The 27,059-nt window shown below is 37.4% G+C and overlaps 1 long non-coding RNA gene across 1 annotated transcript; it reads left to right on the top strand.

The window, feature by feature from the left end:
• Window positions 1-797: 797 nt before the first annotated feature.
• LOC141376479 (uncharacterized) lies at window positions 798-27,057 on the top strand. The gene is made up of 3 exons (XR_012386609.1): window positions 798-838; window positions 26,440-26,485; window positions 26,572-27,057. It is a non-coding gene; the product is annotated as an uncharacterized lncRNA (long non-coding RNA).
• Window positions 27,058-27,059: the final 2 nt, after the last annotated feature.

Genomic DNA, 27,059 nt, shown 5'->3' with positions numbered 1-27,059 from the left:
TGAACTTTCGAATGCAGTGAAATGTGAAACTTGTCGCATGTGCTTGTGTTTCTGGTCTGCCGCATTCGCATGCGTATGAATGGAAGTCTATGAAGCGAAAAGTGCAGTGTGTACTCTTTACAATCAAGTAGTTTTACCTACTATTACTAGTTTAACTATTAACATTATATAAAATTAGTTGGACAAAAATCTGTATGCTGGAATGGAGGTTAGCTGTTTTTACTTCTTTTCTTGGCCAAAAACATGCTCTCACATCATTGGTGCTGTGTAAGCATCATCTATTTTACATTCATTCGTTCATTCATTTTCTTCTCGGCTTAGTTGCATTATTAATCAGGGGTCGCCACAGTGGAATGAACCGCCAACTTATCCAGCATATTTTTACGCAGCGGATGCCCTTCCAGCTGCAACCCATCTCTGGGAAAATCTATTTTACATAGATATAAAAATACATTGAAACTAAAGAGATTGTTGCGTGTTTTATGATATGCTGTAATAAATTTAAACTTGTATTGTTTTTCTTATGATTTACCATGTATACGTAGACATTACATGAAACATCAGATCATGAAAATTGACTTGAAAGTTCTAGAAAAGTCATGGAATTTTTGTAGAAAAAGGTGTATGAACCCTGTTAATGCTATATTATGCAAATATAATAATATTAAATAAATACTAATAATTTTATCATATGATTTAACAAAAGAGTTCATGTTTTATATTGAAACTGAGGGAAAATATTAAAATAGTATTTTTTTTTTAGCATTCTTCAAAATATCTTCTTATCTGTTCCACAGAAAAAAGAAAAAGTTTGGAACCACTTCAGGGAGACTAAATAGTGAGTACATTTTTATTGTCTAAGTGAACTATCTTTTTAAATGACTTTTTTTAACACAAATAATTGTGCTTTGGCCATATTTGATCCAATATTGAGTGAATTTAATTTTCTTTTTCAAACATTGCCCAAATGATGTTGGAACAGATTCAGAAATTTTTCACAGTATTTCCTATAATATTGTTTCTTCTATAGAAAGTCTTATTTGTTTTATTTTGGCTAGAATAAAAGCAGTTTTAATTTTTTTAAAACCATTTTAAGCTCAATATAATTATCTCCCTTAAGCAATATTAGTTTTGGATTGTCTCCAGAACAAACCACTGTTATACAATGACTTGCCTAATTACCCTAATTAACCTTGTTAGTCTTTAAATGTCACTTTAAGCTGAATACTAGTGTCTTGAAGAATATCTAGTCAAATATTATGTGCCTTCATCATGGCAAAGATAAAAGAAATCAGTTATTAGCGATGAGTTATTAAAACTATTATGATTAGAAATGTTGAAAAAAATCTGCTCTCCTTTCAACAGAAATTGGGGGGAAAATATACAGGCGGGCTAATAATTCAACTCTATGTGGAGTGTTCTGGCATCACGGCACTGAGCTCATGCATTTGTCTTAGTTTGCATTCATTATGCTTCCGAGTGCGTAGGAAATGGATGTGCATTTTTCCCTCTGGTGTAATAAAAGAGGCGTAGGCTGTAATCATCACAAATGACCCGCCGATATCCAGACGGCGCAGTGCTTTCTTCACTTCAGACAAACTTTCTTCAGTGTTGGCAAATATCTGGAGTCACGCACGCATGCCTTTGTGCTGCTAACCATGCTAAATTACGACTTTTAAAGTAAAATATGGAGAAAAATGGAAAATGAGATCGCTTTTGAATTGATTTGCAGACTTTGCATGGGTTTGAATCGACAAATCGGTCCATTATGAATAGCTCGAAAGAAAGATGATGGCGAAAATTTTGAAATTGCTGTATTTAGTTTTTTTTGTGATACACTACCTGACAAAAGTGTTGTCGCCTACTTCTGTGCTTCAACTTTTAGGAACAATAAATAATAAGTGGACTTCAAGTTGATGATTTGGTATCATAAGTGGCTTATATGAAAGGCAAAGGCCTCTAGATTACACTTATTTACCACAATAAAATATGATCATGTCTTGATTATTAATGATTTGATTAGGACAGTAAGGTCTGACTCTGCTTAGACTAAAGTCTCATCACTGAACAGAAATAATGTCCAGTATTGAATATAAAGTCCTGCTGCAGTGGAGACAGAATGAATATTGTGTCTGACTCCATCATGAGCTTGGAGGACTGCATCCATACATCTCTGACAGACTCAAATCACTGATTAATAAAGTCATCTGGAATGAAGAAGAAAGCGTTCCTGCAGGACTCCCAGAGTTCATCAAGAGTCTTTGTGTTCATCTTTAATGCCTCCTCCTTCATCTGACCCCAGACATGCTCAATAATGTTCATGTCTGGTGACTAGGCTGGCCAATCCTTGAGCACCTTGACCTTCTTTGCTTTCAGGAGCTTTGATGTGGAGGCTGAAGTTTGAGAAGGAGCGCTATCCTGCTGTAGAATCTGCCCTCTCCTGTGGTTTGTAATGTAATGAGCAGCACAAATGTCTTGATGCACTGTTAAAGAAATCCATAATTTTACGATTTATTTCCGACAGCTGAGGTGCGGAAAAAAAAGAGTAAAATGACGGCCATTAAATTACAGAAATTTACCGTAAAGTAAAAGCTGTAGAATTACAAAAAGTTACCAGAAATTTTAATTTAAGGAAATTTCTGTAATTTAATATCTGTTATTTTACGATATATTTCAGTAATTTAACGGCCATTATGTTATTTGCGGCACCCCAGCTGTCAGAAATAAACCGTACAATTACAGATTTTTTTTTTTACAGTGTACTCAGGCTGTTGATGTTGCCATCCGCTCTGCGGGTCTCTGGCACGTTTTCTGAGCACTAAGGGGCCGATCACACCGAACGCGCCTTTACGTTCCAAAAACGCGAGGCGCACCGCACTGACTTTTTGTTGATATAGTAAAAAAAGGGGCACGGTGCGCTTTATGGCGCTAGGCAATGACTGGATCAGCTGGGTATTGTTCGAGAGTTGCTGTTGATATTAATATAAATTTAATTTAATAATAATATGTAATTCATTATAATAATGTAATAATTTTGTGATATTCATGATTTGTCAGGTCATACAGCTCTGCATAACCCAAAACAGCAACAACAAGTCTCTTCTCCATCTTCAAATGTCTCCGTTGTTGTCTTGACAACACAAACACTGCAGGCACCTCAACCAAAGAGCATAGAATCACCAAGAGGCGACACTCTAGTGCGATTTGGGAAATAGCCACTAGATGTCGCGTCGGCCATTTTGTAATGAAAACTCCAATAGAACAACAGCATCTTATAAGTCTGTAAAATAAACTATTCAAAGTGCTGATGATTGTGATAGTAAGTGTTGTATTGTCGTCTTTTAGATTGCATCTTAGCTTTAATGCGCTTTTTAAATAAATAAATAAAAAACAAAGCAGCTGGTGTTAACGAGAACAAACCCAATTTTGAAGAATTGTCAATGTAAATGCTCAAGTACTTACAGGTTTCTGACTGGGTAATAGGATGGTCATGTACAACCACTTGACTATGGTCACCTTTGGGTCAAATATCATCTCTTCTGTTTTCTTAGTATTTATTTTTAGCTTATTTCTATCACACCACTCAATGAACCGACTAATTTCTGACTGATAGATAACACCGACATCATCATTCTCATAAAGTAAACTTAGTATGGCTGTGTCAGAGTATTTACAAATAAAATTCTGTGAACGCTTACTTGAACATTCATTTGTAAAAAGTCGTCAGCTTAGAATTATAAGGTTCTCTCAGCTTTCTGAATGATTTTGAGATATTGAGCTTTAAAGTTTTTGCAATCCATATAGCAAACCGTATGTGTGTAACAGTTTTCTTTCATACATTAACATGACAGAAACCCTCAAAGTACTCTAAATGTAAATGATCAAAGTTCTTTTACGTTTGCAAATAGGAGTAAAAAAAACAGGGTAAATGCAGATAGAACCTTCTCATTCTGAAGTCATTTTCCTTGGAATTATAAGGTATTATCTGCCAGATAATTCATTGAAGAATTACTTTTCAAGAAATACAATCAAAAAATATATAAGGTGGTGTTGTAACAATATGTTCACGCTTGAGAAAGTAACATTTTAGCTTTCTATAACATTTATTTCATATTTTAGGATGAATATTTTTTCTTGGTAAATTAATCATGCAAGGCTGAGCTAAATGTTTTTTCCAGTGCAGATGTTAATTTTATCTAATTAATATGTTAATATTTATGACATTTTATGCTTTATATGAATTATTGAATTATATTTATTAAATTATATGCCCCATGAAATAAATTAAGTATTTGCCCTTCTGGGCTCAATATTAAATTTAAAAACTTTAAAAGAAACAGATGATGAGCAAATTAGTTTAATAAACACTGAAAAGTGTTTTACTGACTATATTTAGACAAATCAATATATTTAACATTTAGTAAATTTTTTTATATTAATTTATTTTTCAACAATGTAAAATTCAACATTTCATCTCAATGTCGATGTCAAAGAAGGTCGCTGGTTTGAGCCTCAGCTGGGTCAGTTGGCATTTTTGTGTGGTGTTTGCAGGTTCTTCCCGTGTTCAGTCCAAATGTAAGTCTAAGTACGTGCGGTACTGGTAAATTGGTCGAGCTAAAATTGACCCTAGTGTATGTGTGTGGATGAGTGTGCATGGGTGTTTCCCAGAGATGAATTGCAGCTGGAAGGACATTCGCTGCGTAAAACATATGCTGGATAAGTTGGCGGTTCATTCCGCTGTGGTGAACCCAGATTAATAAAGGGACTAAGGTGAATCTAATGAATCTCAATGTCAAGAAATGCTTCTCAATCATCACATTTTCACACATCTCAGTTTTGTGTGGTGCAGCATTATTTAGCCGATTTTGAACCTTATAATTCTATGGTGACGAAGTGTAAAAAGTATAAAAGCACATTCCACTAATAATATTAAATTGATCATCTATCACTTAAAAAAAATTAGCAATTTTCACTTGATTCATTTAAGTGGTTTTTACTAAAAAAATCCAGTTTTAAAAACTACTTAAAAATATTGTGTGCAAAAGTGTTACCACTATTTTCTTTAAGTAAATAGCACATAAGATTTTTTACTGTGTAGGTTTGAATCGTTAAATCAGTTCAATATGAATAGCTCAACGGCAAAAAAATGGGTGTTTTTCTACCTGAGAAAATATTAGAGGAGAGTTTGAATGAAATGATGTGCTAATGGAGGAGGTGAGCGTGTAATGACGGAGCCCATTAGTCCAAACGCTCAGTGTCAGCTCATTAGCCAAACGAGGATTGGTTACAAATGGCAGCAGCTTTTCTGTTCTCGCTGCTGTGAAGCGCTTTGGCCTTTTAGCTGCAATTCCCTTCAGTAGTTTAGCATTGCATTTATAAGCCATTCAGTGCGTTAATCAAGCAATAAGATATGAGAGGATGTGTTATGTTGTGATGGTCAAATGGATTAAACGTCATATTTAGTGTAAATGTTGTATAACGTACCATGTTTACGACGTAAATGTTTGCGTAATGTGAGTGTGTATGGGTGTTTCCTAGTACTGGGTTGCAGGTGAAAGTGCATCCGCTGCGCAAAACGTGCTGGATAAGTTGGCGGTTCATTCCGCTGTGGCAACCCCTGATGAATAAAGGGACTAAGCTGGAGGAAAATGAATGAATATATCACAGAATAACAAAATGTCTCAATGCCAGATTTTTCCACTATCGTGGAGCCCTGCTGGCCAATTTTAGACAGTGCACGTTCAAAGAGGAAAACATTAACTCAACGCATTGCTTAATTAAATTAATAACTAATCACTCAATGAGTCCTAACTTTTACAAATAATGATGAACATTTAAGTAAAATCACTTTAAATACCAAATTATCACTTACCTGAAGCAAATAACAGGCGGGAACAATGTTAAGCTCGCAGAGTAGACTTGTCAACTGAAGAGTGCTGTGGCAGATATCTGCTAACGATACACCTGTGTTCAGTTTCACGTGTTTTCCAAATGCAATCCCAAAGTCAGCCAGAAGTTGATGTCAACCGATGTCGGCTATAGCTCAGCCTTACTAGGCTCTTGTGTGTTTTTTGTTAACTGGCCCACATACTATGGGGAGCTATGAGCCAGAAGAAAATTCCCGCCTTTTTTGAATGCATGGCAAAACATATTTGATAATAATCTGGCCCATATCTGTTCAGCCTTGCCATACCTCAGCCACATGTGCCATCTATCACCCACATTTGGCCCAAAGGTTCTTGCAATCTGGGTATGTGCTAAGCTTTAATCTGTAAATGCTGATAGTTTATTCACTGTGAATTACAGATGTTTAAAGCTGTGCTGTAAGTACAAATCTTTCAGTTCTCGGCTCCTGCTGGTTTCTGTAGACGGGAAACTTCTGGATTTCACATGCCTTTGTTTTGAGCTGCAGGAGCACCGGAGTCTGTGTCCTCAAAGCAGCAGGACTGTGAAATCAACACACACGTCTGTAGCTTTTTTTTTTATATTGGAGGTCTGCGTGCGCGTCCTGTTCTCAATCAGGTCCTCTGATTGTGACACGCTGGCTGTGAATGAGTAATCACAGCGCAGAGTCTCGATCATCAGTGCTCTTCTGACACAAACACCCAGCTGATTTCTCCAACCTCACACTGTTTCTGAGCTGAAAAAACGTCTGTCGTTAATCTCTATTTAGGATCCCGTCAGCCTCCAGAGGCGTTCTTGATCAAATGCTGAACTTCTATTAGTGCTTTAAGGGATAATTAATGCAAAAAAAGTAAAGTTTACTCACCATCAAGATGTGGATGACTTTTTTTTTCTTCAGTAGAACAATAAAGAAGATTTTAAGCTGAATCTATGGTCTTTGGGGATTGATATAATGGCAGTAAATGGTGACAGGCATTTAAATTAGATTACAGCAAAAATGTGTCCAAATCAATACACATGCCTCTTGAAGTTTTAGGTACTGTCCCCTTAAGGAGAGCCAGGAATAAAGAGGCTTTGTAATTGAAAAATAAGTCTTTTTTTTTATTCAGAATGACCTACACTACCTGACAAAAGTCAATCCCAGTTGTACAAGCAACAAATAATAACTGGACTTCTTGTTGATCATTTGGAAAACTGACAGAAGGTGGATTTCTCTGCTGAATCATCTGCTGATCTGCATCCCAATCATCACCAATACTGCAGAAGACCTACTGGAAGCAGCATGGACCAAGATTCTCACAGAAATCAGTCAAGTTTGGTGAAGGAGAAATCATGGTTTGGGGTTACATTCAGTATGGGGGTGTGCGAGAGATCTGCAACAGCCTGAGATATCAAGACATTTGTGCAGCTCATTACATTACAAACCACAGGAGAGGGCAGATTCTCCAGCAGGATAGCGCTCCTCATTCTTCAGCCTCCACATCAAAGCTCCTGAAAGCAAAGAAGGTCAAGGTGCTCCAGGATTGGCCAGCCCAGCCACCATACATAAACATTATTGAGCATGTCTGGGGTCAGATGAAGGAGGAGGCTTTGAAGATGAACACAAAGACTCTTGATGAGCTCTGGGAGTCCTGCAGGAACGCTTTCTTTGCCCTTCCAGATGACTTTATTAATCAGTGATTTGAGTCATGTCAGAGATGTATGGATGCAGTCCTCCAAGCTCATGATGGAGTCAGACACAATATTCATTCTGTCTCCACTGCAGCAGGACTTTATATTCTATACTGGACATTATTTCTGTTCAGTGATGAGACTTTAGTCTAAGCAGAGTCAGACCGCACTGTCCTCATCAAATCATTAATAATCAAGGCATGATCAGATTTTATTGTGCTCAAATAAGCAAAATCTAGAGGCCTTTGCCTTTCATATAAGACACTTCTGATACTAAATGATTAACTAGAAGTCAAGTTAATATTTGCTGTTCCTAAAACTTGGATAATCGAGAAGACTTTTGTCAGGTAGTGTACACTTTGGTGCAGTTTTCTGTATCTCTCTAAATTGATTCCACCGGATGGTGAGGAAGGTGTCACGGACGCCCCCCTCTCTGTTCTGCTGCCCTAGGCGTGGATATAACAGCTGAGGATGCGGGTGGTGAGGGAGGTGTTGCGGACACCGCCCTCTCTTTTCTACGCCCTAGGCGGTCGCCGAAGTCGCCTCTATGGACGCGCCGGCCCTGTATATAACTATATTTTTCAAAACTATAACATAATTATAAAGTAAACAAAATGGATAATAATAAATAAGAACTGTAAATAATAATTCCATATTTTTTCTACATTTGTCATTAAAATGTTTATATATATATATATATATATATATATATATATATATATATATATATATATATATATAAACATTTTAAATTCAATTTAAATTCAATTAAAATATTCAATTTATTTAGCACTTTTTTAATTTATTCTTTCATTCATTTTCCTTTGGCTTATCATTTTCCTTTCCCTTATCTATCAAGGGTCACCACAGTGGAATGAACCTCCAACTTATCCAGCATATGTTTTACGCAGCAGATGTCCTTCGAGCTGCAACCCAATACTGGTACAAATTTTATATATATATATATATATATGGGGCGTCACGGTGGCGCAGTGAGTAGCACGATTACCTCACAGCAAGTAGGTTACTGGTTCAAGCCCCTGCTGAGTTAGCTGGCGTTTCTGTGTGGTGTTTGCATGTTCTCCCCACGTTCACGTGGGTTTGTTACAGGTGCTCTGGTTTCCCCCACAAATCCAAAGACATGGTACAGGTGAATTGGGTAAGCTAAATCGTCCGTAGTTTACGTGTGTGAATGAGAATGTTTGGGTGTTTCCCAGTGATGGGTAGCAGCTGGAAGGGCCGTAAAACATATGCTGAATAAGTTGGCAGTTCATTCTGCTGTGGCGACCTCTGATTAATAAAGGGACTAAGCCAAAAATTATATATATATATATATATATATATATATATATACACACACACACACACACACACACACACACACACACACACACACATATATATACTGTATATGCACACAGACTATGTGGCACTCATGGGTGAAATAGGAAACATATATAGACAGAGACTGACTTTGATATGAGCTTATGTTATAAATGTTTTCATCAATATGTGACAGGGACACAGCTGTGTTGCCTCATGAAAGAGCTCATCTTTTTAAATGTACTCTTCTTTCTGTCAGGACACTTTTCTCCTAAACATTCATTTATATTTGTCTGTGTTTCAATATCTTATATTTAGCATTATCTGCTTGAAGCATTGAGCGCAGCTGGTTTTAGGACCAGTGAGTGTTATAGCATCATACCATTGATATAAAAAAAGATACACCGATGTAGATACCATTTATCATGTATTAACATGGGTTGCACGGTGGCACAGTAAGAAGGTCGCTGGATCTAGTCCTAGCTGCATCAGTTGGAATTTCTGTGTGGAGTTTGCATGTTCTCCCCGTGTTGGCGTGGGTTTCCTCCAGGTGCTCCGGTTTCCCCCACAAGTCCAAACACATGCGCTATAGGGGAATTGAATAAACTAAATTGGCTGTAGTGTATGAGTGTGTGTGTGAATGAGTGTGTGTATGAGCAGGACATCATACGAAAGAGAGGGATCGACTTAGAATGTCACCAGTTTAATAATGATTTGATCAGCTGTAGTTAGAAAGGGCTTATTATGCGGTTTCTGTTGCCTTCTTGTGGATGGACAACGTCAACCGTCTTTGCTCTGCTCAATGGCAGGCTGATGGAGATTTATATAAATATTTAAAATAGGCACTATCCTTATAAATAATCTGCGTAGTTGCAATCTAAACAACTACATTCTCTCCTAAAAAAAAGTCTCAAATGTACATTATGTTGTCCAACAGCTGCAATATTTGTCAAACTGTAGCGAGTTTATTGATCTGCTGTCACTCTATATGGGTGGAGGAATACAGAAGGGTGAAGAAGCTGTATGAGTTCTGATATTGCAGTACATTGCACAGCCAATCAGATTTAATAACCAGATAGAACTGTTGTATATATGAGCAGTATCACACGAGTAGCAGTGCGATATGGCTGTATATCAGCACTGGTGGGAGGCGTGCGTTGGCACGAGGCCAATATATCGCAACATATATTTTACAGAACATATTTTTTATAAACATGCTTTTTATTTGCATATTTTTATTCATATTTATATCTCTAGTATATTTCAGTAAAAATAGTATATTTATATTCAGAATATTTATATTCAGCAGAAATATAAAAAATAGTATCAATAGTATAATGTGGGAAATGATCAGATGAGCATCAGATAAGCCTGATGTTTTATTTTATCAATTATATATTTAAAAAAAATGATCCAAAACTGAGCACATCCAAATGAATATGTTGATAGGAAATATTCAATATTTATATTATTAATGAAAAAATCAAGAGAAACATACAAAAATAATTAATATTCATATTTTTTATTAATATATTTAAAATATTATTTTTTATAAAATTTTTGTATTATATACAAATATTGATATTTTAATGTCAGATACAATTATTCTTCATAATACACATTTTTTGAAAGACAAAGATTTTGATGTTATTTTCAGGTGAGTTTCAGATATGGGGAAGTGTAATAATGCGGGCTGCAATATTGTATTATTTTCTATTCTGCCGTGTTGTTTTCTTCTGTCAAGGGAGCAGCTTTAATCAAGAGAGAAGAGGAATTCTGCTGTACAGTAGCAGGATCTCCACCGACTCGCTCTGTTTTTCTCTCTGAATATAAAGTGTTGAATAGGTGTGTGTGTGTGGGACTGTATGAGGTCAGGATGGAGATGAAGGTGCTGGTGTTTCTCCAGTTCTCCTGCTCTGTCCTGTCAGATCTGCTCATGAATCTTAAAATCAGAGGCTCAACGGGCCACGTTCCCATCTGCCATTTATCTCAGTGACAGAAATGGCCCAATTTACCTGAATTCTTCATCATTCCTTAATTTATCCTACTGCTTCTGCTGTGCTGTTTCTTGAGCGCCTGTGATGCTTCTGAAATTTCTAATCATGATACAAGTCCTCTCAAATTCTGGAAAATAATTAGTTTTGTTTGACATTTGATGAGGTGACTTTCCCAGAGATGGGTTGCGGCTGGAAGGGCATCAGCTGCGTAAAAACGTGCGGGAAAAAAGTTGGCGGTTCATTCTGTTGTGGCGACCCTGAATTAATGAAGGGAAAAGCCGACAAGAAAATGAATGAATGAATGATGAGGCAACACGATGGCTCAGTGGTTAACACTGTCACCTCACAGCAAGAAAGTCGCTGGTTCAAGTCCTGGCTCAGTTGGCATTTCTGTGTGGAGTTTGCATGTTCTCCCCATGTTGGCTCCGGTTTCCCTTACAGCAGTGGAGTCAAAGTCAATTCCTGGAGGACCGGTGCCCTGCAGAATTTAGTTCCAGCCCTGCTTTAACACACCTATGTGGAGGTTTCAAACAAGCCTGAATGACTCAATTATTTTAATCAGGTGTGTGTAATTAAGGTTGGAGCTAAACTGTGCAGCGCTGCGGCCCTCCAGGAACTGGCTTTGACACCTGTGCCTTACAGTCTAAACACATGCGCCATTGGGGAATTGATTAAATAAATTGGCCATCATGTATGTGTGTTAATGAGTGTGTATGGGTGTTTTTTTTTTCCAGTACTGGGTTGCGGCTGTGTAAAACATATGCTGGAATAGTTGGCAGTTCATTCTGCTGTGGTGACCCCTGATGAATAAGTAGGAAATTGAATGAATGAATTATGATGAGTTGAACTAAATAGTTGAATTCATTGTTCTAGTTTTTTGTTTATTTTATTGGTTCATTAGTTTAATTTATTTTCTGTTTGTGTAGCACTGATTTTTGTTTACTTAATTTAAATAATACATCTATTGAAGCAGATTTTGGTTAATGTAATTATTTAGTTAATTTTGGTGTGTTTTTTTTAACCCCTGGTGCTCAAACCCAATTTAATTAGATAAATACTGCTACAACTACACTACCTGACAAAAGTCTTTCTTTACTGGATATTATTTTTGTTCAGCGATGAGACTTTTGTCTAAGCAAAGTCAGACCCTACTGTCCTAATGAAATCATTAATAATCAAGGCATGATCATATTTTATTGTGGTAAAATAAGTGTAATCTAGAGGCCTTTGCCTTACATAAAAGCCACTTCTGATACCAAATGATCAACTAGAAGACCAGTTAATATTTGCTGTTCCTAAAACTTGGATAGGAGACAAGACTTCAGTCAGGTAGTGTATCTATTAGGGTTGGGCCGATATACGATGTCATCGTCTATCGCCGATGGCTAATAGACAACATGATGCTAAGCCGGCATCGCCGATCCTCTCCCTGTCGCAAACCCGCTCACGAAAAATACACACTCAGGCCCCGTTTACACTAGTACATCTTAGTGTTAAATTAGCATTGGCACATCCACACTGTGTTTTACCACACACACACAAACACACACATTCACATAGACTCTCACATACACAGCCACACACTGTCATGCACTCCTCTGAGTTTCAGAGAGCAATGCACATTGGACAGTTTATCAAGGATGTACCGCTGGATCGCGTCTCACTATAGTTATTAAACGTGATATTCAGACATCCCAAGTCTCTGTGAAGTTCCGGGAGTCTCTGTGCATTTGCAGGACTCATAATCTCTAGGACATCGTGCATCTCCCTCCAGATCTTCAAATAAGGCGTTCACCCTTCACACCCCCGGATCCCTCCTCGCTCTTCAGACTCGCTCTTACCCCCCCCCAAAAACACTATACATATGATGATGATGCCATCGTCCATCGCGATGTTTCACATTACATATTGTACGATGACAAATTGGTCAATATCTCAATATAGCACCATTCATGTAGATTCAATCATTTAATAGTTAATGACCGCATGTAAACTTATATTATACTCAATTATGCGCATATGTTTTTTTATGCACATTTTCGAAACTTATGCGCATCTTGGTGTTTCCGTCAACCGTTACGTGAATGGAAACGTAACTATTATATAACAGTTGTTTGTTCTGTAGACAATCAGAAAGCAAATATTGCTTAAGGGGGCTAATAATATTGACCTGCTTTTATTCTAACTAAAATTAAACAAATAAGACTGTCTCCAGAAGAAAAAATATTATCGGATGTACTGTGTGAAATTCCTGACTCTGTTAAACATCATTATCGTGTCACATACAGTTGAAGTCAGAATTATTAGCCCTCCTGAATTATTAGCCCCCTGTTTATTTTTTAACGGAGAGCAGATTTTTTTTAACACATTTCTAAGCATAATAGTTTTAATAACTCATCTCTAATAACTCATTTATTTGATATTTTCCATGATAACAGTAAATAATATTTGACTAGATATTTTTTAAGACGCTTCTATTGTCACGTTGGGGAACGAGGCGAGGACTCGAATGCAAGGATATAATGGGTATTTATTGATATAAATAAAAAGCAAAACAGCAAAACAAACTAATCCGAGGGGGAAAATATTAACAAAACATAAACAAACAAACTAGACTGGGCAGGCTGGCAAACTGGAGAACAGGACAAGACAGGAAACGATGACATACAATGACGAACTGGCACAGGACAGCAGACATGAGGGGATTATAAACAGAAATAAATTAACACAAACAGATGAACACAATTACCTAATAATGGGTTAACAAGGAGGGTGGGACTAGACAATAGACGTGACAGCACATGACACAGAGACAACACAAGCCATGCGCTCGCGACAACGCGCACCCAGAGACGCACACAAGACAGAGCTAGTGTCCGGACTCTGCCACCAAAACAAGAATTTACAAGACCAGAGTGGCATAACCCTGACTTCTATACAGCTTAAAGTGACATTTAAAGGCTTAACTAGGTTAATTAGTTAACCTAGGCAGGTTAGGGTAATTAGGCAAGTTATTGTATAATGATGGTTTGTTCTGTAGACTATCAAAAAATATATAGCTTAAAGGGGTTAATAATTTTGACCTTAAAAATGTCTTTAAAAAATTAAAAACTAGAGGACTAGAACTATAGTAGAAGCGAACAAGTATTAATAGACCTCAGCTTGCTTTATGCCAAAAGATGTGTAGCTTTGCTATGGACAAAGATGCAAATACCAAACGCTACTCAATCGATAAGACAAATGTTGTCAAGTCTGCCATTAGAAAAAATAACTTATGTACTAAAAGCTAAACAACGTGTATTAAGCAAACATACGGAGTCCTTACATTAGTTAGATCAAAGAAGTGAAGTTAACAGAGGAAGAAGTTGATGAATAATTTTTTATGGAAATTGCAGTTTCAGCTTTATAGTTTTGCATTGATACATTATATAATATATATTTGCTGTGCCTAGTACTCAGTATGATTATAATTGTCATGTTTGAATAGATTACCATTATTGAAAAAAAAGAGGAGCAGTTTTATTTTATTTTTATTTTTTAATTTCATTTATTTATTTTTTTGTTGTTTGTTTGCTTGTTTGTTTGTTGTTTGCTTTTAGTTTTTATTATAAATATATATATATATCCTTATATTTTGTATAATTTGTAAATGCAACAAGGTTATTGTTGTAAAATGTTTGTAAAATGTTGTATTTCAATGTGTAAAAACAGAAAATGAAAAATAAAAATATGGAAAAAAAATTAAAAACTGCTTTTATTCTAGCTGAAATAAAACAAATAAGACTTTCTCCTGAAGAAAAAATATTATCAGACTTACTGTGAACATGTCCTTGCTCTGCATCATTTGGGAAATATTTAAAAAAAAGCAAAAAAAAATCAGAGGTGGGCTAATAATTCTGACTTCAACTGTATATACCGTAATATTGCACAGCAGCCATAACTCACAGGCACGCGTGGTAAATTATGCTACTTTCTGCCATTTATCTCACTGACAGAAATGGCCCAATTTACCAAAATTCTGCATTTTCATGAGCTTCCTGTGCTATGGGCAATAAAACCACAAACTCTTGCAAAGCAGCATCCAATTACAGTCCATTTCTCTTCTTCCAACGACACAGCATAGAAGCACCGCAGCGTCCGTCTCTGCCCACTTCACCAACCATTACTGTTAAACGCAGCAGATAATGTCCTGTAAGTACACAGCTTGCTGCTTCTCACACTTCCCAAACAGGAGCTTCTGCTAAACATCGCTCTAATGTACAGATTGCGTTTGTGTGAAGTGGCTGACTCTTAGAAACTCGGGTGATTGGAAAAGCTTATTTCTATCAGTTTCAAACTCTGCACACAATGCCGGAGACATTTATTATCATTAAGAAAGAACGTGTGGAGATTTTACTTCAGATTGGAGCTCACTAACTATTCCGCTGACGGTGAAATCCAGAGAGCTAAGAAGGAAATAAAAATGCAGAAAATCCTTTATTTCAGCAATACTTCAATAAGAGATGCCGGGAAAACGCTTTTCTAGCTTGAGAAATCTTTCCAAACTCTTTTTTTTCTGGTAGTGCTGAGCTGGCAGAGGGCTGTGAAATAAGTGATGGGATTTTCCGCATCTTTTCATGAATTTTTTTTCATATCACCATTTTTATGTTATTTTCAGTGCGCCTGTCAAAGCAGAGCTGAAGAAAAGATGAGCTGTGTGCAGAAGCTGATGAAATTATGCAGCAGGAAAAGGGTTTCTTGGTGGTCGCTTGGGCAAAGGAGTTCACTTGGTGAAATGCTGATCACCTTGTTTTGTTTTTAAACATGTCATATAATGAAAATCTGGATATACAGTTGAAACCAGAAGTTTACATACACTCTTAAAAAAGGAACATAAACATTTTTTTTAAAATGTCTGATGGTAAATCATACTAAACATTCACTATTTTAGGTCCATTAGGATTACCTGAATGATTTACATTTGCTAAATGCCAGAATAATAAGAGAATTTTTTTTTTGAGATTTATTTATTAATTTCTGTCAAAAGTTTACACACATTTCCTTGGTATTTTTTAGCTTTGCTTTTAAACTGTATACCTTTGGTTAAATGTTTTGTGTCTCCTTTCACAAGCTTCTCACAATAGTTTGAAGGAGTTTTGTCCCGTTCCTCCTGACAGAATTGGTGTAACTGAGTCAGATTTGTTGGCTGTCTTGCTCGCACAAGCTTTTTCAACTCTGTCCACACATTTTCTATAGGATTGACATCAGGGCTTTGTGATGGCCACTCCTAAACATTCACTCTGTTGTCCTTAAAGCTCATTTAACTAATTTGGCAGTGTGCTTAGGGTCATTGTCTGTTTGGAAGACCCATTTGTGGCCAAGTTTTAATTTCCAGGCTGATGTCTTGAGATGTTGCTTCAGTATTTCTACATAATGTTCTTTCTTCATGATGCCATTTGTGCTGTGTTTTTCAAAAAGGGCCTGTTCACAAATACAGACCTTTCCGGAAAAGTGCCGGTAATTTTCTGGAAAGGTCTGTATGTGTGAAAGGGGCTAATGAGTGTGTATAGGTGTTTCCCAGTACTGGGTTGCGACTGGAAGGGCATCCGCTGCATAAAACATATGCTGTAATAGTTGGCAGTTCATTCCCCTGCCTCTAAAATTAGAGACTAAGTCGAAGGAAAGTCAATGAATGAGTGATGGTTTGTTCTGTTGCCAATCCTAAAAAATTCTCTCTTAATGGGGCTAATAATACAATTTTTATTTAATAATTAATAATATTTGAATATTAAAATAAAATATTAATAATATTTAAATAGGCAAGGCAGTGGGTAGCACGTTCGACTCACAGCAAGAAGGTCGCTGGGTCGCTGGTTCGAACCTCGGCTCAGTTGGCGTTTCTGTGTGGAGTTTGCATGTTCTCCCTGCCTTCGCCTGGGTTTCCCCCACAGTCCAAAGACATGTGGTACAGGTGAATTGGGTATGCTAAATTGTCCGTAGTGTATGAGAGTGTGTGTGAATGTTTCCCAGAGATGGGTTGCGGCTGGAAGGGCATCCGCTGCGTAAAAACTTGCTGGATAAGTTGTCGGTTCATTCCGCTGTGGTGACCCCGGATAAGGGACTAAGCCGACAAGAAAATGAATAATATTTAAATATTAATAATATTTTTATTTAAATATTTAAAAATATTATCAAGTGCATGTAAAGTAAGAGCGAGTCTGAAGCATGTAAAAGTGTTGGAGCACATCTGATCATTTCTGGAAGCTGATTCCAGCAGCGAGGGGCGTAGTGGCTAAAAGCCGATTCACCCTGCTTTGACTGAACTCTTGGAACTTCTAGTTTATATGATCCTAATGATCTGAGTGATCTGTTAGGTTTGTATTCAGTGAGCATATCTGTGATGTATTTAGGTCCTAGGCCATTTAGTGATTTATAGACCAGTAATAATACTTTAAAATCTATTCTGAATGTAACTGGCAGCCAGTGTAAAGACATGAGGACAGGTGCTCTGATTTTCTGGTTCTGGTTAGAATTCTGGCTGCAGCGTTCTGGATGAGCTGTAACTGTCTGACTGTCTTTTTAGGAAGACCAGTGAGGAGTCCATTACAGTAATCCACCCTGCTGCTGATAAAAGCATGAACAAGTTTTTCTAAATCTTCACTAGAAACAAAGCATCTGATTCTTGCTATGTTTTTGAGATGATAGTATGCTGATTTACTGACTGCTTTGACATGACTGTTAAAACTCAGATCTGACTCCAGAGTCACACCAAGATTCTTGACCTTATTTTTTGTCGTTTGACCTCTAGTGCCAAGGTACGCATTCACCTTGAGAACCTCATCTCTGTTCCCAAACGCAATCATTTCAGTTTTCTCTTTGTTTAACTGAAGAAAGTTTTGGCACATCCAATTGCTCATTTCATATATATAACACAATGAATGAATAAATTTGTCTCCTGTTAATTTAATTACCAAAAGAAATTGCAATCCACAATGTCTCCAAAAAGAGCTCAGTATTTTATTGCAACTTTAAAAAAAGACTAAAATAATTGTTGGATTTGCATCTGATGTTGTCGTCATTGGACAGCTCATAAGCTCCAATTTTCCCGCAGGACGTCCAGGTTATCTGGAAGCCCCTGAGAGTCACATTATTGAAATCAAAGACAGTAACACAAGCAGGCGTAATGATAATGAGGCGCAACCAGAGCCCAGCTCTCAGCGGGATAATGGGAGAATTGTGAGCTCAGCGTTCTTAATGAGTGTGATTAGAGATTCACAGACTGAGCCTCGTCACCGATGCTGCCTTCTTTTCTGTGCTTTCTGATAATGCTGAAGACCCTCACAGTCAGGATCAATCTTTAAGTTCTGAGCTGCAGATGGTTTTTAATTAAGTGCATTACTTACTGTCATTCATTCATGGCCACTGCATGAATTAATAAGAAGGTTGGAGTAAGATTAGAGACAATTAAAGAAACAGTTCACCCATAAATAAAGAATTGCTGCTAGTTTACTATATTACCTATAACTTGTTAAAGTTGGCATGAAATCAAATGTGCTCTTCTTATTTTTATATGTATATAGTAGTTCTGGGGTGGCCAACCTTGTTCCTGGAGAGCCACTTTCCTGCAGATTTCAGTTGTTACCCATATCAAACACACCTGAACCAATTAATTAGGATCTGAACACCACGTGATAATTACAAGCAGGTGTGTTTGATATGGGTTGCAACCAAGCGGCAACCTCCCGCTCTCCCTCAGGAAGCCAATACGGAAGTAACTAAAACTGCAATTCATCCAAAATTCCGCTAGTCGTGGCCGCTCCTGGCTCCAAAACAGAGCAAATTACAATTGAGCCCACTGTTAGAATGGCCAACTTTACAGCAGAAAAAAAGGTGTTTACAGCCTGGTACAAAAAAAGATTTTGGTTAATACAGCTAATATTACCCTTCGTGACAACTGTGAGGGGGGTGAATTTTTTTTAGAACTCATCCGTTTCCTTTATATTAAGTTATATTAAGTTTGCATAATTCAGGGAGTGGCCACTTGAGTGACAGCTAGGTCTCGTTGGTCGCCGTCACGTCACCTCAGCTGAATCCTGCAGATTAGCCACTGAACTCGGCATATTTATCGTATTTCTGTGTTGTTTTCTGTGGCTTTACACAGTCAACTGCCTTTTGGACTTGTTTCCTACAATTATTAGATGGCATAGCATGCTGAGTGCACTTAATTGTGCTCACAAAGCATTCACGTGGCCTCCATTTCCCATGAGAGTAAAGTTATATACTTATCTACCATCTCTATACATGTATTTGTTCTATTTAAGATCATTTATGGTTTATATTTATATTTAGAGCTGTAATGCTCTTCAGAATCTGTCAGATTGATTAGCTGTGGGCTCTAGAACAGTCATCTGAAGTGTTGTCATACAGTGTCATGCTGGAGTTCATCAATAGTCTTACATTAACTAACACAGACTATATCTGAAGTGTTTGGAAGTAATTCGCGTTTTCCTTCTGTTGAAAAATGTCATAAGAACAATGTTTAGTGGCTCAATGTGTTACAGCAGTGTTTTTAAAAGTCTAAACACTTTATTGATATAGTGTACAACCAAGCACAAGTGGTCAGAATACAAACGAGTCGCAGGTGATGAAGTATTAAGCGTTCTCCCAAAGTAAAGTGTGTGAACCAGGTCCAAGCAAACTGTCAGCAGGTGTCTGTTGCTCCGCTCACTCTGCCTCTTTGCCCTTGTTTGTTATCCCGCCGTGGGTGTGATGACGCGTGACCAAAATAGCGACAGTTGGCCGCGCCTACTTGTGGCTTCTTTTGCGCTTATTAGAAACCCATGGGTGACGTCACGGATACTACGTCCATATATTTTACAGTCTATGGTTGCAACTGAAATCTGCAGGAAGGTGGCTCTCCAGGAACAGGGTTGGCCACCCCTGTAGTAGTGCTTGTTTTAAAGAGTGTATCTGTGCACTTCATTATTTTCTAAAACTTGATTTGTCTTCTATCAAATATCATAACCGTCCATCCTGCCTTGAAATGACTCTTCTTCACTTCTGGTCACATGGGATTCCTTTCGGACGAGGCTATTAGTTATTTAGTGTGAGGCTATATTAGGGTGGCGATATCATTAATTGTGGCATGTTTGTCAGTGATTTAGGGTGAGCAATCATTAATGTGGAAAGATATGTCAGTTGTTTAGGGTGGGGCTATCCTTAATGTGGGCTGATCTGTCAGTTATTTAGGGCGGGGCAATCATTAACATGGGCGGGTCTGTCAGTTATTTTGGGCGGTGCTATCCTTAATTTTGGCATGTTTGTCAGTGATTTAGGGCGGGGCAATCATTAACGTGGACAGGTCTGTCAGTTGTTTAGGGCGGGGCTATCCTTAATGTGGGCTCATCTGTCAGTTATTTAGGGCGGGGCAATCATTAACGTGAACAGGTCTGTCAGTTGTTTAGGGCGGTGCTATCCTTAATGTGGGCTGATCTGTCAGTGATTTAGGGCGGGGCAATCATTAACGTGGACAGGTCTGTCAGTTGTTTAGGGCGGGGCTATCCTTAATGTGGGCTGATCTGTCAGTTATTTAGGGCGGGGCTATCATTAACATGGGCGGGTGTGTCAGTTGTTTAGGGCGGGGCTATCCCTAATGTGGGCTGATCTGTCAGTTATTTAGGGTGGGGCTATCATTAACATGGGCGGGTCTGTCAGTTATTTTGGGCGGTGCTATCCTTAATTTTGGCATGTTTGTCAGTGATTTAGGGTGGGCAATCATTAACGTGGACAGGTCTGTCAGTTGTTTAGGGCGGGGCTATCCTTAATGTGGGCTGATCTGTCAGATATTTAGGGCGGGGCTATCATTAACATGGGCGGTGCTATCCTTAATTTTGGCATGTTTGTCAGTGATTTAGGGCGGGGCAATCATTAACGTGGACAGGTCTGTCAGTTGTTTAGGGCGGGGCTATCCTTAATGTGGGCTGATCTGTCAGTGATTTAGGGCGGTGCAATCATTAACGTGGACAGGTCTGTCAGTTGTCTAGGGCGGGGCTATCCTTAATGTGGGCTGATCTGTCAGTGATTTAGGGCGGGGCAATCATTAACGTGGACAGGTCTGTCAGTTGTTTAGGGCAGGGCTATCCTTAATGTGGTCGGGTCTTTCAGTGATTTAGGGCGGGGCTATCCTTAATGTGGGCTGGTCGGTCAGTGATTTAGGGCGGGGCAATCATTAACGTGGGCGGGTCTGTCAGTGATTTAGGGTGGAGCTTTCATTAATTTGGGGGCAATCAGTAATTTTGGGCACAGTTATATGTCATTTAGGGCAGGGCTGTCAGTCCTCTATGGTAGGGCTATCAGTCATTTAGGGTGGGGCCAGGTGCGACGCTAGTGGGCGAAGTTAGAACATTTTTTAGGGGCCAATTCTCTTAGAGATATTATAAAGGGCCCTCGTCCACGACCTAACATAACACCACAACCTCTTCACTTTAGTCCACAACAACCACCTCAACCCCCCTACCCCCCCCCCACACCCCGGCTCTTCACTTTCGACCGCAACACCAAACCCCCCCTCCCTCTCTTGTTAAAGGATGCCAGCGGCGCCCCTGAGTGGGGTTATCAGTAATTAAAGGTGGGACTATCAGTCATTTAGGGTGGGATTATCAATCATAGGGCATGGCTATCAGTAATTTTGGGCGGGGTTATCATTTATTTGGGGCTGAGCTCTGAGTAATTTATGGCAGGGCCAAGGATGTAGAAATAAAGCTCTACTGGGGCACGGGCCCCCTCTCAACCAAACAAGCCCCTGAATGGTTTTCTGCGCATGCGTCAGTTTGTTTTCAATTAATCTACATTGATATCACAAGCGATTATTGGGTTGTACATAGAGAATAACATCTTTATATTGGGGCTTACCACTTTTAATTAATACACTTACATATAAAGTAAACTGTAACTCATTTAATGGGGCACAGACGATTTATACTGTGGCACTTGCCTTGGTAAATGGGGTCTAGCGATGCCCCTGGGACACGCAATCAGTAATTTATGCTGGGGCTATTCGTCCTTTGGCTAACAAACCCTTAGTGCGGGGCTATCAGTCCAGTAGAATGTGGCTATCAGTCCTTTAGGATAGGGCTATGATGGTGTGTTTACACTAGATGCGGATGAAGCTTTAGGCACAAGTGATGTACATGTTAAGTTAAAGCAAAGACATGAATAGACATTCTGTCATAGAAAAAATACTCAAAAATAGACGTAAATAAGGTCGTGCAAATGATGCAATTCATGCAAATGAAGCGACACGAATTGATCGTTTGCACGTTTGATGCTCGAGTTGGAAATTCGGAACTTTAGCAGACATTCGCACGATGTTAACCAATCAGGAGCTTGCTCTTTTATCAGAGCTTGTAATCAGGGCTTCTTTCATTTTATCAGCAACAATCATCTTTTTAGTACATCAATTTAGTATGTTGGGGGAAAAAATTCAATAACATTTTAATAAACAGGAAAAATCTAAAGAAATGAAAATTATTATATTTAGTCGGAATGTTATTTCGTTAAATTCGTTATCTTTCTATTCCTAAAGAGATGTTAGGTGACCCAACTTTTATACCTGTTTATGTGCCTGTTTAATAAAACAGTTTTGTTTAAATACACCCAAATATATTTTTATATTCACTGAGAAATAATCAAAATATTCTTGTATGCTCAGCTCTGTAAAATACAGTCATTTAATGACAAAAGTGTTATAGTTAAGATGCTGAATGTGTGGAGGAATCATCAAATGAGGAAAAAAGAGCAGATTAATTCAGTTAAGTTGCATAATGCTGGCTATCGCTGCGGTAAAGTACCTTGAGGCGTTTGGAGACTTCAGATGATGCCTTTAGAGATCACTTATATAAGAACGTGACCTAAAACAGATGAAATCCAACTAATTTTAATGAAAGTGTAGTTATACTTGCATACAAATCTGACAAATCATAAAAAGTAAATGTGATTTTTTTTTTGGTTCAATTTGCATCATTACAACTTCAGCATACTATTTTTACTCACTAATTTTATTTCTCACAATTATTTAAACTCTTACTCTTCAATTATATATATATATATATATATATATATATATATATATATATATATATATATATATATTTATATATATATATATATATATATATATATATATATATTATATAATATATAATATAAATATATATATATACATACATATATACATATATGTATATATATATATATATATATATGTATATATATATATATATATATATATATATATATATATTTATATATATATATATATATATATATATATATATATATATATATATATATATATATATATATATATATATATAAAGTCTTATTTGTTTTATTTTGGCTAAAATAAAAGCAGTTTTTAATTTTTATTTTAATTATTAGCCAGTTTAATCTATTTTTTTCGCTAGTCTACAGAACAAACCAAACCTAAACCTAATTAACCTAATTAAGCTTTTAAATGTCACTTTTAGCTGTATAGAAGTGTCTTGACAAATATCTAGACAAATATTATTTACTGTCATCATGATAAAAATAAACGAAATCAGTTATTGATCAGTTGTTAAATAAATCTGCTCTCCGTTAAACAGAAATGGGATGAAAAGATATTCAGGAGGGCTAATAATTCTGAATTCAACTATATATCTACCGTTCAAGAGCCCAGGGGTGCAGGAATTGACATGTCTGGCTCTGTAAGACAGGATAAAATACGATAGGGGATCATGTTGTGATAAGAGATGATGCAGGACACATGCAAGATGCTCAAGTTTAGTGTGTGTGTATAGCCTGCAGTACCACAAACTGTAAAAAATATCTGTTAACAGTATTTCACTCGTGTTTTTTGTTTATTTACGGTTGTGAATTGCATTATGGGATGTTGATCTTTGCTCTTTTGACTTTTAATGTTAAAAATGTAACTCTACAGTTTAACAAAGTGACTTTTATTGACATTTTCATCGTTTTAAATAATAACCGGGGAGGGTTAGGTTCTGGGTGAGTCTGAGTTTGTCTCTATCATCATATTGTAGCTGTGGTTTGCGGACTGCTGCTGTAATGCTGTGGTGTTTCTCCAGCTGTGGATGTGAATTGAATCGGTGCTGGATTTCTCTGAATGTTGATGGTGTGCTGGGATGCTATATGCTGTGTGTTCTCCAGGGATCTGGAGGCTTGTGTTTGTAATGCAGCATTTCGTCATCCGTGTGAGCGAGTGGATAGTAAGGTGTGTTTGAGTGGTGAAATTACTCTGAAATAATACATTTGCTCAGGTGTTTTTCCTTATTTCTACATGGTTTAACCGAGACAAAATGTATTGCTGATATATATATATATATATATATATATATATATATATATATATATATATATATATATATATATATATATATATATATATATATATATATATATATATACTGTATTTTTGTATTAGGTATGTATTTTTCAATTAGTGTAATGAAATAAATGAAAAATAGATTGAAAGTATTTAACACAGGCTCGTTGTTAATATGTACCCCAGTGTACATTTCTGGAGAGTGCGAATTATGTAGCCTGAGGTACGTCTGGCTGCATTTCGTCTACAAAATGAATGCTACAGGGCGGTATGACACTGCTGACAGCTTCTGTTTCTTTTCGTGCTACAGTACCAGCTGACCGCTTACCTCCATGTGGACGGTTTTTCCACTAATACTTGTTTGACCCGGCGGCTCACCGCGTATGTCAGTGGACTTGAGACACAGAGGGGATTTGACCATGAAAACGGGGTTTGAGTCCGGCGAAGAATGGTTCCAAAAAATCAACTAAACAAGTAAATAACAGGGTAAGAACGTGGTAAGATCTGAAAATGTGGTAAAAATCAGGCTGCTGCGAGGACTTTTTTTTCTGCATTGCTTTTGAAAACGCTGTTGGTTGGGTTTTGAGAAGGGGGTGGGTGGTGTTTTGGTCAGTCAGTCAGTCAGTCGACAGCAGCCTCTGATGGACACGAAAGGCATTTACGAGAGAAATTTGCGATCTGAAAAAGCATACTCAGTGGCCTCTCTGTATACAGATTCAAAAACTGCAAGAAAAAATCTCCTGGGATGGATTACAGGCTCTCCAGAAATGTATACAGGGCTACATATCCATAATGAGCCTGGGTTGAAACTATTTATGCATAGTTTGTTGTTTATATATATATATATATATATATATATATATATATATATATATATATATACTGTTTATTTATATATATATATATATATATATATATATATATATATATATATATATGTGTGTGTGTGTGTGTATAAATACAGTGCTTCCCACACGAAGACTTTACTTGTGCATGCCACCCAGGTATATTGACCGGCGGCTAAGTATATTTAGTGACTTTAATATCACGCTTTTACACTTTTTTGTATCCACCCATGAACCAAACATCTGCAATCGATTAAGTAGTGTAAAATCTTCTCTTGTTTACCCGAGAATGTTTCATTCTGAGTGCGAGACCTGTCAACACTGCCACAGACAGCCACAGACAGCCCCACGTGCTCTTCAGACCCACAGAGACGGGCCTTTTTGGCACTTAAAAAATTTGCCTGGCTGGGGTTTCTAAATCTGCTAAAATGTCGGGGATTCTGTGTTTGCTTTCACTTTCTGAAGCTGTCGTTATTTAGTCGTGTACATTTTTGCATTACCTTTTTACTTTCGTTTGGCTTTGCAGCTGACTGCGCACATAGCTGCGAGAGAAACATTAAATAATTCATTCTTGAATCTAAACGACTCAGAAAAATTTTACTGTATACTCGAAGAGGACGAAATGTCTGGCTTAGACTGGCTACTAAATATATGTACACCATTAGTAATGGTTAATCAACGCATTTGCCTTATTTAAATAATCTAAGTTTTTCTAAGTTTTAATCTTGTAATTATTAACATTTTTAGGGAAATTGGGCCCTGTCATACACCCGGCGCAAAAAGGCTCGTGTTTCCACGACGTGTTGATTTTTTTTAGACCAACGCAACCTTATTTTTCCGATTTTCCACCACATTGTTTAAATACCAAATCCATTTGTGCCACTGTGGACTCATAGGTGTTCTGGTCTGGAAAAGAAGTGTGTTAAGGCACATTGTTGGCGTTTAAAATAGTTTTTAAAACATGTAAAACTGCTTTTATTCTAGCCAAAATAAAACTAATAAGACTTTCTCCAGAAGAAAAAATATTATCAGACATACTGTGAAAATTTCCTTGCCCTGTTAAACATCATTTGGGAAATATTTAAAAAAGGAAACGATTTGAGGTGGAGCGAATGGCATAAAAGTTGGAGAAAGTGTATTTCTATTGTCTTTTTTTACTTTAACCCATTAGAGAAATCATGTATAGCAGTGTCATTGTAAATAAAATTATTGTTAAAAATAAATTATGTTTTGTTTGTTGCATATAGTTACCTATTTATGCAATGTGGTTGAATATATACATAAAGGTAAAAAGATAGTTCATGTTTTTCAGCATGTCTTTTTGTGTCTTTCTCAGGTAACCAGACGTGTCCTTCAAGGCATACATATTTTAAGTGTTTGAGGCAAGGCCATACAGGAATAGTCATGTGCATAAATATTTAATATTGTGCATTTTTTCTTCATACCTCTTCATTTTTCTTTCATTCAGGCATCCTTCATTGATGAGCAGAAAAATATGTGATTTTCTTTCTGAACCTGTTACTGGCAAATCTTGAGAAACGATCTGTAATTACACTGAAGTCTTTGTTTTTTCTAATTTAGGTCACTCAAAAAGTAAACATCCATCCATTCATTTTCTTGTCGGCTTGGTCTCTTTATTAATCTGGGGTCGCCACAGCGGAATGAACCGACAACTTATCCAGCACGTTTTTACACAGCGGATGCCCTTCCAGCCACAACTCATCTAAGAAACATACACACACTGCGGACAATTTAGCCTACACAATTCACCTGTACCCCATGTCTTTGGACTGTGGGGGAAACCGGAGCACCCGAAGGAAACCCACGGGAACGCAGGGAAAACATGCAAACTCCACACAGAAACACCAACTGAGCAGAGGCTCGAACCAGCAACCCAGAGACCTTCTTGCTGTGAGGCGACAGCACTACCTACTGCGCCACTGCATCACCTAAAGT

Source organism: Danio rerio, chromosome 10, assembly GCF_049306965.1.
Source record: "Danio rerio strain Tuebingen ecotype United States chromosome 10, GRCz12tu, whole genome shotgun sequence".
NCBI lineage: Eukaryota > Metazoa > Chordata > Actinopteri > Cypriniformes > Danionidae > Danio > Danio rerio.
The sequence above is the reverse complement of the archived record's forward strand: the minus strand, read 5'-3'. Positions and strand labels throughout refer to the sequence as shown.